Genomic DNA, 10703 nt, shown 5'->3' with positions numbered 1-10703 from the left:
AAAAAAAAAAAAAAAAAAAAGGGATTGTAAACTTACAAGTTCCTTGCAATCTGTGAGGTCAACCAAGGGTTGCCTAGTCTAAAAAATGAAAAATAAAAAAAAATAAAATTAATAAAATTAAAAAAAGAAAAAAATTCCCCAGCAGCCTACAAAGAGGATACATTAAGATTTTTTAAAGTATATTTATGAATACATACATTTTATGTATTTAATAGGTTAAAAGGTAATCTGAGGCATATTAAAATTTTTTAAGTGTTTATTTGAGCATACATTTAATTGAGCATTTGAATTGTGCAGCAGCAAACCAAAGGTGATTAGAAGCACTCCACTGACAGAAGCTAAGGAAGAGATTTTTTTAGAGAAGACATAGAAGTAAAGTAAGAAAGTTATTTTATTGGCTATAGTTTAAGCAGTTGACTTATTTAGAAAACCTAGTTGATGTCTGTGATCGGTTGTTCTTAAATTTATTTTCTAGGATTTGAGTACACTGACTCTGGCTTTGGTTTTAGTTTGATTGTTAAGCTAGCAAGGTATTAGAGCCACTTCAGTTTAATGGATTCCTTGTTTATTATTTTAACAGATATCACTATATATATGTGAATATTTTTGACTTTTGTATTACTCTATTTTGGCCAGTGGGAGCTTCTTCAAGTTGTCTCTTAAAGTTTTTTGATATGGTCTCAGTAGCTTCTAAGCGATGCCTTATTTTAAGGCATATTGTCATGTTTTGGATTCATCTTGTATGTTTCTAGTCCCATACCTGGTGTCAGACATTTCTCCAAGGAGGTCTGATTTCTTTCTGAAGAAAATTATATTTAAACATTATAGAATATAAATATGTAGAAGCGTTTATAGGGAAAAAAAACTGACCTTTTTTTCAATCATTAATGAATAAATAGCTCCAAGCAATGACCATCAATGATTGCTAAAACTATTAGTTGAAAGATTACTGAAAAATTTTTAAATGGAAGGTTCAGGCTGACAACACCTGAATGAATGGATCAATCTTTACATTTATCAAAACGGGATAACTAGACATTATATGTCTCCAGATTTGATGTAATAGAAAGTACACAGTAACACCCATAAAGTTGTAGGATTAACTCAGAACATAGTCCCTCCATGTACTCAGAAGACAGATGGCTTCCTGGCCTGCAACCATAAGGAAGGCATTGCACAAAAAGTTCTTGGCAGTACCTGCTCCCAAGGATGTTTTCTGCTGTTCCCTTGAACATTATCTGCTTGCTCTACTCAAGAAGGTAGCTGGTTGGCCATTCTCATGGACACTATTTGCTTCTGTAACTAAGCAGCACATATTGCTCCAATCCACTTGAGAAGGCAACAGCTCCCCCAAAAAGGTATTTCCACTTCTACTCCCCACTTGGGAATAAATGTTGCTTGTCTTTGTCTGGGTGGCTTTTCCTGCAGCTCCCATCAACTGCTGCTGAAGCTTCCCTGCCTTATAGGTAATAAATGACATGTCTCACCCCTGGTGATCCTCCTGGTGTTTTTTTGGAATATTCAAAGCCCAGATGCAAGTTCTCGGCCTGGGACTCCTGCACTACAGATGTGTTTTTTTGTTTTTGGGTTTTTTTTTTTTGCAAATATATTTTTTTTTCTAAAAAAACCCTTAAGTTAATTAAGTTTTCAGATTTAATTACCACTTTAGTATATGAAGGATTGAATAACATGTGCAGATAACACTGTGATGATAAGAATGGACATCACTGCAGGCTCCATGGACATTAAAAGAATAATCAAAGACTACTATAAATAGCCTTGTGCTCACAAATTTGAAAACATATAAAATGGACAAGTTCTTTTAAAGACACAATCTACCAAAACACACACAGGAAGAAATAAACAATATAAATAGCCTTAAATATGTTAAAGAATTTCAATTAGTAATTAATAATATTCTAAAACAGAAAACATCAGCCCAGATGGGCTCATTGGTGAATTTTACCAAAAATTTAAGAAGAAATTATATCAATTCTTGAAAATCTCTTTCAGAAGATAGAAACAGAGGGAACACTTTCTTACTCACTCTATGAGGCCAGCATTATCCTTAAATAAAAAACAGTTATTACAAGAAAGAAAACTGAAGATTGATATTCCTTATGGAAGTAACATCAGAAGCATGGCAGAGTGAGAGATGTCACCAGATCTCTCCCCTTGAATAACAATGAGCTGAATATCTAAAACTCAACAAATAACACATGCACAATTGAGCAAGTGATCTGAACATAAGAGCTTCTAGAGATCAGACCACGGAAATCTGGTGGCAGATTGGGAGGAACAAACAAGCTGCCTCTTTCATCTGGAGCTCCCTGCAGGAGGAGGGAGAGAGGAGGAGTTATGGGTGGTAACCTGAAAAGCTCTGCCTGAAGGATCCGTGAGCTCCACGAAGCAGAGCCCAGGTTTCAGGGCAGAAAGCGAAGTGGAAACTAAAAGCAGAGAAGTAATAGCAGGTTCTTAGCAGCATCACTTGCAAAAGTGCTAGGCTGAAAGTCAGATAAAAAAACACCCACCCACCACCACAGAGGGCACTGTCCCTGCCCCATATCCTCCAAGACCTAACACTGTGGAGCCCTAGGGGAATTTGAGCAAATGCTACTGAAACTGTTGCTAACATTGACAGGAACTGAGATGGAAGGTAGTGATCATGATGGAATATTTATAAGGAAAAAAAAAAGCATTATTAAGTATCAAAGCAGGAATCCAAAACTCTTGGACGCGACTAATTGAAAATTAAAGGAAAAAAAAATCTTAGCACAAGGCTAAAGAGACCTCTATATAATAAATCTCTGAAAAAGAAAAAAAAAAAAAAAGGTGAATGCACTCCCATTAATGCCCAGAGGGAGTCCATTAAACACTATGAACAACCAAGGTGACAAGACAGCTCAGAAAGAGAGAAAAAAATCTCCAGAAAATAAGGTAAAAGACATAGAAATATATGACTTAAATGACAGACAATTCAAGATGATACTTTTGAAAAACACTCGATGAGATCCAAAATAAATTATATCAACAATTTTAGGAGTTGAGAAAACAACTAGATCAGAAAAATGAGTTTTTTAGCAAGGAGATTGAAACTGTCAGAAATAACCAAATAGAACTTCTGAAGATCAAGAGCACACTAAAAGAGATGAATGAAATAGCGAGCTAGGGAAATAGAGTTGACCAAATGGAGAAAGGGATCAGTGATATCGAAGACAGAAATCTACAAATAATTCAGAAGGAAAAAGAGAGAGACCGAAGAATGAAAAACAATGGAAGAGAAATACAAGAACTAGCTGATACCATGAGGAAAGGAAACATAAGAATAATGGGTGTTCCAGAAGGAGAGGAAAAGGAGAAGATTTTAGAAAGCATTTTCAGACAAATAGTTGATGAGAATTTCCCAAAACTAAAGAATGAGATAGACCTTTGAATCTAGGAAGCTAATAGAGCACTTAATTATCTCAACCCATAAAGGACTTCTCCAAGATACATTATATTAAAATTATCAAAAGTTAATGACAAAGAAAGAATTCTCAAGACATCAGAGAAAAGAAGACAGAAATCTATAAAGGAAAATCTATTAGACTGTGGTTAGACTTTTCAGCACAAAACTTACAAGAAAGAAAGGAGGGGAACCAAATATTCAAACTTAAATAACAGGAATTACCTGCCAAGAATAATGTATCCAGCAAAGCTCTTCCTTAGATATGAAAGAGAAATAAAGAGCTTTCCAGAAATACAAAAGTTGATGGAATTTTCCACTATGAGGCCTACATTACAGTAAATACTGAAAGGGGCCAACCCTCCTGAAACAAAATGACAAAAGAACACTTAACTATGAGTAAGATGACTAGCAGGCAGACAGAAGCAAAGGAATGCAAACTTTATTAAGAACAGGGGATTATAAGCTTAAACAAAAAGTAGAGAATTGTTAATACAAGATAAAAATGAAAGTTCAGCATACATAGGGACAAATTGAGACAATAATAACAGAAAAGGGGAAGAATCAAAGATCCAAATTTGCAAAGGGGAATGGACAGTAGATAGGGGTAAAAGGGGTCAAATATTTGTGATGGAAGTAAATTTAAATTTACTGATGAACACACATACACACACATATTTGTATATATATTAAATTGTACACTTGGAATTTATTTGATTTTATTAGTCAATGTCACCCCAATAATTTTAATGAATAAATAATAAAAACACGCAAACAAAAAACATCCTGATTAAACAATGAGTCAGACTTTAACAACTGCCTCACCCAAGAAGATATGCAGATGGCAACTAAACATATGTAAAGGTGCTATATATCATGTTTCATCAATGAAATGCAAATTGCAATAATGAGATACCACTACATACCTACTACAATGACCAAAGTCCAGAACATTGACTACACCATGTTCTGTTAAGAGTATGGCGAAATAGAAACTCTCATTCATTTCTCTTAAGAATGCAAAATGATACAGCACTTTGAAAGATATTTTGGTGGTTTGTAACAAAATTAAACATCCTCTGCTCATACTTTTTTGGTATTTACCCAAAGTAATGGAAAAGTTGTGTATACACAAAAATGTGTACACTGATGTTTATAGCAACTTTATAAATAACTGCCAAAATGTGGAAGTGACCAAATTATCCTTCAGTAAACAAATAGATAATAAACTATGGTACATTCAGACAAAATATTATTCAGTGCTAAAATTAAATGAACCGTAAAGCCATGAAAAGACATAAAAGAAAGTTAAATGCATATTACTAAATGAAAGAAGCCAATTTAAAAGCCTACTACATACTGTATGATTTCAACAATATAACATTTTGGGAATGGCAAAACTGTAGAGATTAAAAATAACAGTGATTTCCAGGAGTTAAGGGAGGTAAAGAGATGAATAAAGAACAGAAAATTTCAGAACAGTGAAACTACTTGGTATAATATTCTGACGGTGGATACATGTTATTATAAATTTGTCCAAATCCACAGAATGTACAACATCAAGAAGAAACCCTAATTCAAACTATGGATTCTGAATGATAATGCCATGTCAATGTAGGTCCATCAATTGTAATGAATGCACCACTCCAGTGGGGGTTGTTGATAATTAAGGAGGTTATGTACGTGTTGGGGAGCAGTGAATATATGGGGATCTCTGTACCATTTACTAAATTTTGTCCATGAATTACTGGATTGTATGGAAACTTTATGTGTAATTTTTTTAATTGCCAGACTGCTTTCCAGGATGGTTGTAAAAGTTTCATTCACACCAGCAGTGTATGAGAGTAACTATCACTTCACATTTTTATCAGCATTTGGTATTGCCTGATTTTTTTTTTTTCTTAAGCCTTTCTAACAGTAGTATAGTGGTATGCAATTTTGGTTTGAATTTGCATTTTTCTAACAGACTATGATGTTTAGCTTCTTTTTATATGCTTATGTGCAATCTGTATATCTTCTTTGACGTCTATTCTAAGACGATTTTTAATTGCTTATACCTATTTTTTGATCTATGAGAGTTCTTTCTATATTTAAGATACAAGTACTTTATCAGTTATATTATTTGCAAATAATTTATGATATTCTGTAAATTGTCTTTTCTTTCTCTTTACAGTGTTTTCTGTAGAGGAAAAATCTTAAATTTTGAGGAAGCCTAGTTAACATTTTTTTTTTCTTTTGCAGATTCTGCTTTTGGTGTCATATTCAAATAATTATTTGTGTAATTCAAAACTAAAGATGAGTTGCTATATTTTTCTAAAATTATAATAGTTTTATGTATTATATTTAGGCTTATGATTTATTTTGAGTTAACTTTTTAAAGATTACTTTTTAAAATTGATTTTTCAACTTTGTTGAAAATCAATTGACCATATTCATCAGATCTATATCAGAGAGCTCTATTTTACTTCACTTTTCTATCTTTTTAGCAATATCATATTTTATTGATTTATAATTGACATATAACCTTATATTAGTTTGAAGTATATAATATAATAATTCAATATTTGTATATATTGCAAAATGATCATCACAATAAGTCTAGTTATCATCCATAACCATACAAATCTATAAATTTATTTTCTTGTGATGAGAACTTTGATTCACTTTCTCAGGAACTTTCAAATAGACAACACAGTATTATTAGCTATAATCACCTTGACATACATTACATCCTTATGATTATTTATTTTATAAATAAAAATTTGCCACTTTTTACCCCTTCACACAATTTGGTCACCACCCGTCCCCCACCTCTGGCAACCACCAATCTGTTCTTTGTATCTATAAGCTTGGTTTTTTTTTTTTTTTTTTTTAAATTAATTCCACATATAAGACTATAAATATTTGTCTTTGACTTATTTCAAATAGCATTGTAAAAGACAATAAAGCTAAAAAAAATAGAAGGCAACAGGAAAAGAGGAAGACAAAATATGAGATGAATTGACTCCATAAAAGAAGCCATAGCCATGAGTCTACAAGAGTAGTGTATGGCTGTTGAGGATGCTATGGACATCACTCACACTTGATTCGACAGCATATTACACACACAGTTTCCTCAAGGTCCACTGATGCTGTTATAAATGGCAGAATTTCCTTCTTTTTATGAGTAAAAATGTTCCATTGTATATGTATACCACATTTTTATATCTACTTGTCTATTGTAAATAATGTTGCAATGAACGTGGGGGAGCCTATATTCTTTCAAGTTAGTGTTTTTGTTTTCTTTTTGAAGAATACCGATACTGTTTACTACAGTGGCTGTACCAATTTTCATTTCCACCAACAGTGCACAAGGATTTTCTTTTCTCCATATTCTCACCAACACTTATTTTTCGTTTTGATAATAACTATTCTAACAGATGCGAAGTGATATATCATTGTGATTTTGATTTGTATTTCCTTAATGATTAGTTATATTTCTAGTACATTTTTATGTATCTGTTGGCCATCTGCTTGTCTTCTTTGGAGAAATGTCTATTGAGTTCCTCTGCTTATTCTTAATTGGATTTTTGAAATATTGAGTTGTATAAGCTTTTTTATACATTTTAAATATTAATATCTTTTCAAATATATCATTTGCAAACATCTTCTTCCTTTCAGTAGATTGCCTTTTCATCTTGTTAGTAGTTTCCTTAGCTATGCAAAAACTTTTTTAGTTTGCTGTAGGCTCATTTGTTCAGTTTTATTTTTGTCGTTTTTACATGAGACATATCTAAAATAATATTGCTAATACTGATGTCAAAGTATTTACTGCCTATGTTTACTAAGGGTTTTATGTTTTCAAGTCTTATACTTAATTATTTAATCTATTTTAAGTTTATATAATGTAAGAAAGTGGTCTAGGAGAAGAGTATATGTATGAAATTTGTTGCAGATATTTTTATTTCTTGCTGAACATCCATGTACTCTCCAAAGTACTAAGGTCCCTATCAGGAAAGTTCACGTGACTAATTCCGTTCACTGGGTGGTGAACAGAAGTGGCATGTGATACCTCTGGGCTGAATGAAGCATTAAAGAGCTTTTCTGTAAATCTGATGATTTTTATTCCCTTTCTTTAATGATGATGAAGGCCATGTTTATGTGATGGAATCACAAAATAAAAATGAAAAGTATTAATTCAATGTATGAGGATTATCATCTTCCTGGCAAATTGCCAGTCTGGCTGGAATTGAGTTTTAATTAAAGTGAAATATAAACCTTTATGTGTTTACTTTGAATTTTGAAGTTTTGTGTTACTTTTGTTGTTGTTAGCACAGTACAGCCTAAATTACTTTTAATATATGATATTTATAGTTAAAGAATACTTAACCTCATTCTGATAATTGTTTATATTATTGATTACACTGTTAATACTTTCTAACTTTCATTTTGTGCACATGTTTAAAAAGTTTTTTTTTAAGTTCAGTTATATATTTCTTAGTTTCTTTTAGAAAAATATATCCATATTGTACCTTCAAATATATCTCTTTTACAATCTCCAAAAGATTTTACTATACTATATTTATTGGAAAATATTTAGTACAATTATACGAGACATTTTTAATGTTTCAATTGCTTTTGGTCCTTCTCTAGCAAAAGCAATGTAGACTATTATTAAAAAAATAAATTTTACAATAGCATATTTTCTCCAAATTTATTTAATGTTTCTTAATGTCTCAGAGTTCTGATCAGTTGCTTGGGCAATTAAATTTTAAAGACTAAAATTTGTCATCTCCTAGAAATAGAAACTGAATTAAATCAGTTAGAAATTGTGCATTTTTTAATAATACTGTGCCATAAAAATTCCATATGGCATTTATTTTATTTTATTTTATTTATTTTATTATTTTATTTTATTTTATCCACTCTATCCCAATGTGATAGTCTGATTTGTCTCCGAATAAGCATCATAGCATTAAAAAAAAATATTGATGTTTATATTATATTCTTTTCCTAATAAGATAGTAATATTCCATTAAAGCATTTTTAAGTTTATTTTTGATTCTGTTATTTCTGAATCAAAATTAGTGAAGCCCAATTGAGAAAAATTAATTATGCAAATGGAGTGGTTTTCAGAGTTAATTTTTGTGGCAACTGTTCCAGGAAGAGGATTACCCACTTGTAATGAATATTTTATTGAAATTTGACTATATGAATTGTTTTAGTTTTAATACTTGAAATGTTTTTAGAGGAGCAAAAATCATTTATTCCTAGAATACTATGTCTGAGAAAATAGAAATAAATTATTTATACACTAAAATTTGTAGAGTAGGGCTCAGAAAACATTTTATCAAAGTTATCATTCTTATGAAATAAACAAATTAGCTGACTTTTCATCAAGAAGAAAAATAATTAAAAGTCAGCATAACAGTATGATTTTTTTCTCTCAATTTCAGATAATTAACTTATTTGAATCCTGAATATGCATATGAAATCAAAGTAACAATGATACTGAACAAAAATGTTATATATTACAGATAAGTTAAATTGATTTATAAATAAATACAATCACAAAATTGGCATACATTATTTAATATTTTTATTTTAAGCATCAACAAATCATTACTGTACATCTGCTTACAAATAAAGGTCAAATGCCATAAACTAGCATTCAGAGTCTTCTCTGATTTGATTGAACTCATTTTCCCTTTGTCTTTCATTTACTCATTTATTTAATGTCTTTGTTAAGTACTTATATTCCAAGTTCTATTTTTTTCTACTGAAACATATAATAATGAAATTATGAGGATAATAATGATTATAATGATGGTGACCCAATGACTGCAAATCTTTATATAGGACAAATATATATCAAGCACAGTTCTTAATGTTTTACACACATCAACTCAACTGATCCTGCAGCACACCTATAAAAGTTAATGTTATCAGCACTATTTTATAAATAAAGAACCTAAAACATAAAAAGATTCAGAGCATTGCTCAAGGGCACATAGCCAATAAAGTGTGGGCCTGGAAATCCTTGATTCACAGCATTGTAGGAGGTGACAGCCAGGACCAAAACTAGAACCATATTTCACAACCAGTAGGACAATGATGTCACTGTTGAAGCCTTTAGGGAAAAATTCATTAAACTGAATATTTAGTGAAAGCTGGCAGACAAGATTCAGCCAGTTTCTCTGAAATAGAAAACTCATGCAATGTTGATTACATTGAAGAGAACACAATCAGAGCTTGCTGCTATCAAGGAAAAAAAAAGAATATATATACATATATACATATGCGGTCCATGATGACAATCATATTGGTATTTCAGTATGGTTTCAGTGTGGGCTTACTGCTGATGCTAGGCTGTCATGTACTTTTATGTACCCGGAGACTTTTTATTACAGACTTCTTCCAGTGTCTCTTCTTGTATCTTTAATTAGAAGCAAAACCTAGATACTAACACGATATAACTGGAGTCCACAGGTGTTGAGGTATTTATTGCTGGTTATGAAAATATGAGCCCTCATATTTTCCAAACCTGTTAATTTAATAACAATTTTGACTACTGAGTTGTGTACACTGGAACTTGTTCTCAATCAGCTTCTACTTACTTAGAGAAATATATGTCTGAGTTTATGAAGTAAAATTTAAATACACTGGTTAAACATGATCTGTCAACCTTAAGAGAGACACTTCATGCGGAGCAGAAACTACAAACAATGTTTCTATTGGAATTGTTGTTAAAGAATTAGAGTTTATGATCTATGATGATGATAATGTTTCCTCCACTTATTAAAAAGTCTTAAAGACCACAAAGAAGGGCACAGCTTGTTGAACTTGTTGATGAACCTGCAGAAGAGGCTGATAAATCAATGAAACATTAAATGATAAGGCCATCTATATGTGTATTATCAAAGTAAGAATGCAGGAACACATATTAATGACAATAATCTATACTTTTAAACAAAAGGTGCAAAGTGGTCAAATGGTATTTTTTAGAAAGTAGTCCAAATGCAAGTTTCTTCTAAGAAACCTCACTGGCCATTTAATGTGGTACATTTTTCTTTGAGAGAATCTATGTAATAATTTTTTAGAATGTATAAGTATCTGAACACATGTTTTTTATGTGGAGAATATAGTGTCTTTGTATTTTAAATATACTGTGAAATAAAATTGTTTAATCTAAAAAAAGAAGTGTGAGACTGGGATTTAAACTCAGAAAGTCTAGGTTTAGAGACTTGGTATTAAATATTATGTTTTACTATTTCCTATA

General features: G+C 31.3%; 1 pseudogene; it reads left to right on the top strand.

Moving 5' to 3' along the window:
* LOC120608151 (proteasome subunit alpha type-1-like) overlaps positions 1-10314 on the top strand; it is a 53420-nt pseudogene extending 43106 nt beyond the window's left edge.
* Positions 10315-10703: the final 389 nt, after the last annotated feature.

This window comes from Pteropus medius, unplaced genomic scaffold, assembly GCF_902729225.1.
Source record: "Pteropus medius unplaced genomic scaffold, Ma_sr-lr_union100, whole genome shotgun sequence".
Classification (NCBI taxonomy): domain Eukaryota; kingdom Metazoa; phylum Chordata; class Mammalia; order Chiroptera; family Pteropodidae; genus Pteropus; species Pteropus medius.
Note: the sequence above shows the minus strand (reverse complement) of the source record. Positions and strands in the feature narration are given on the sequence as shown.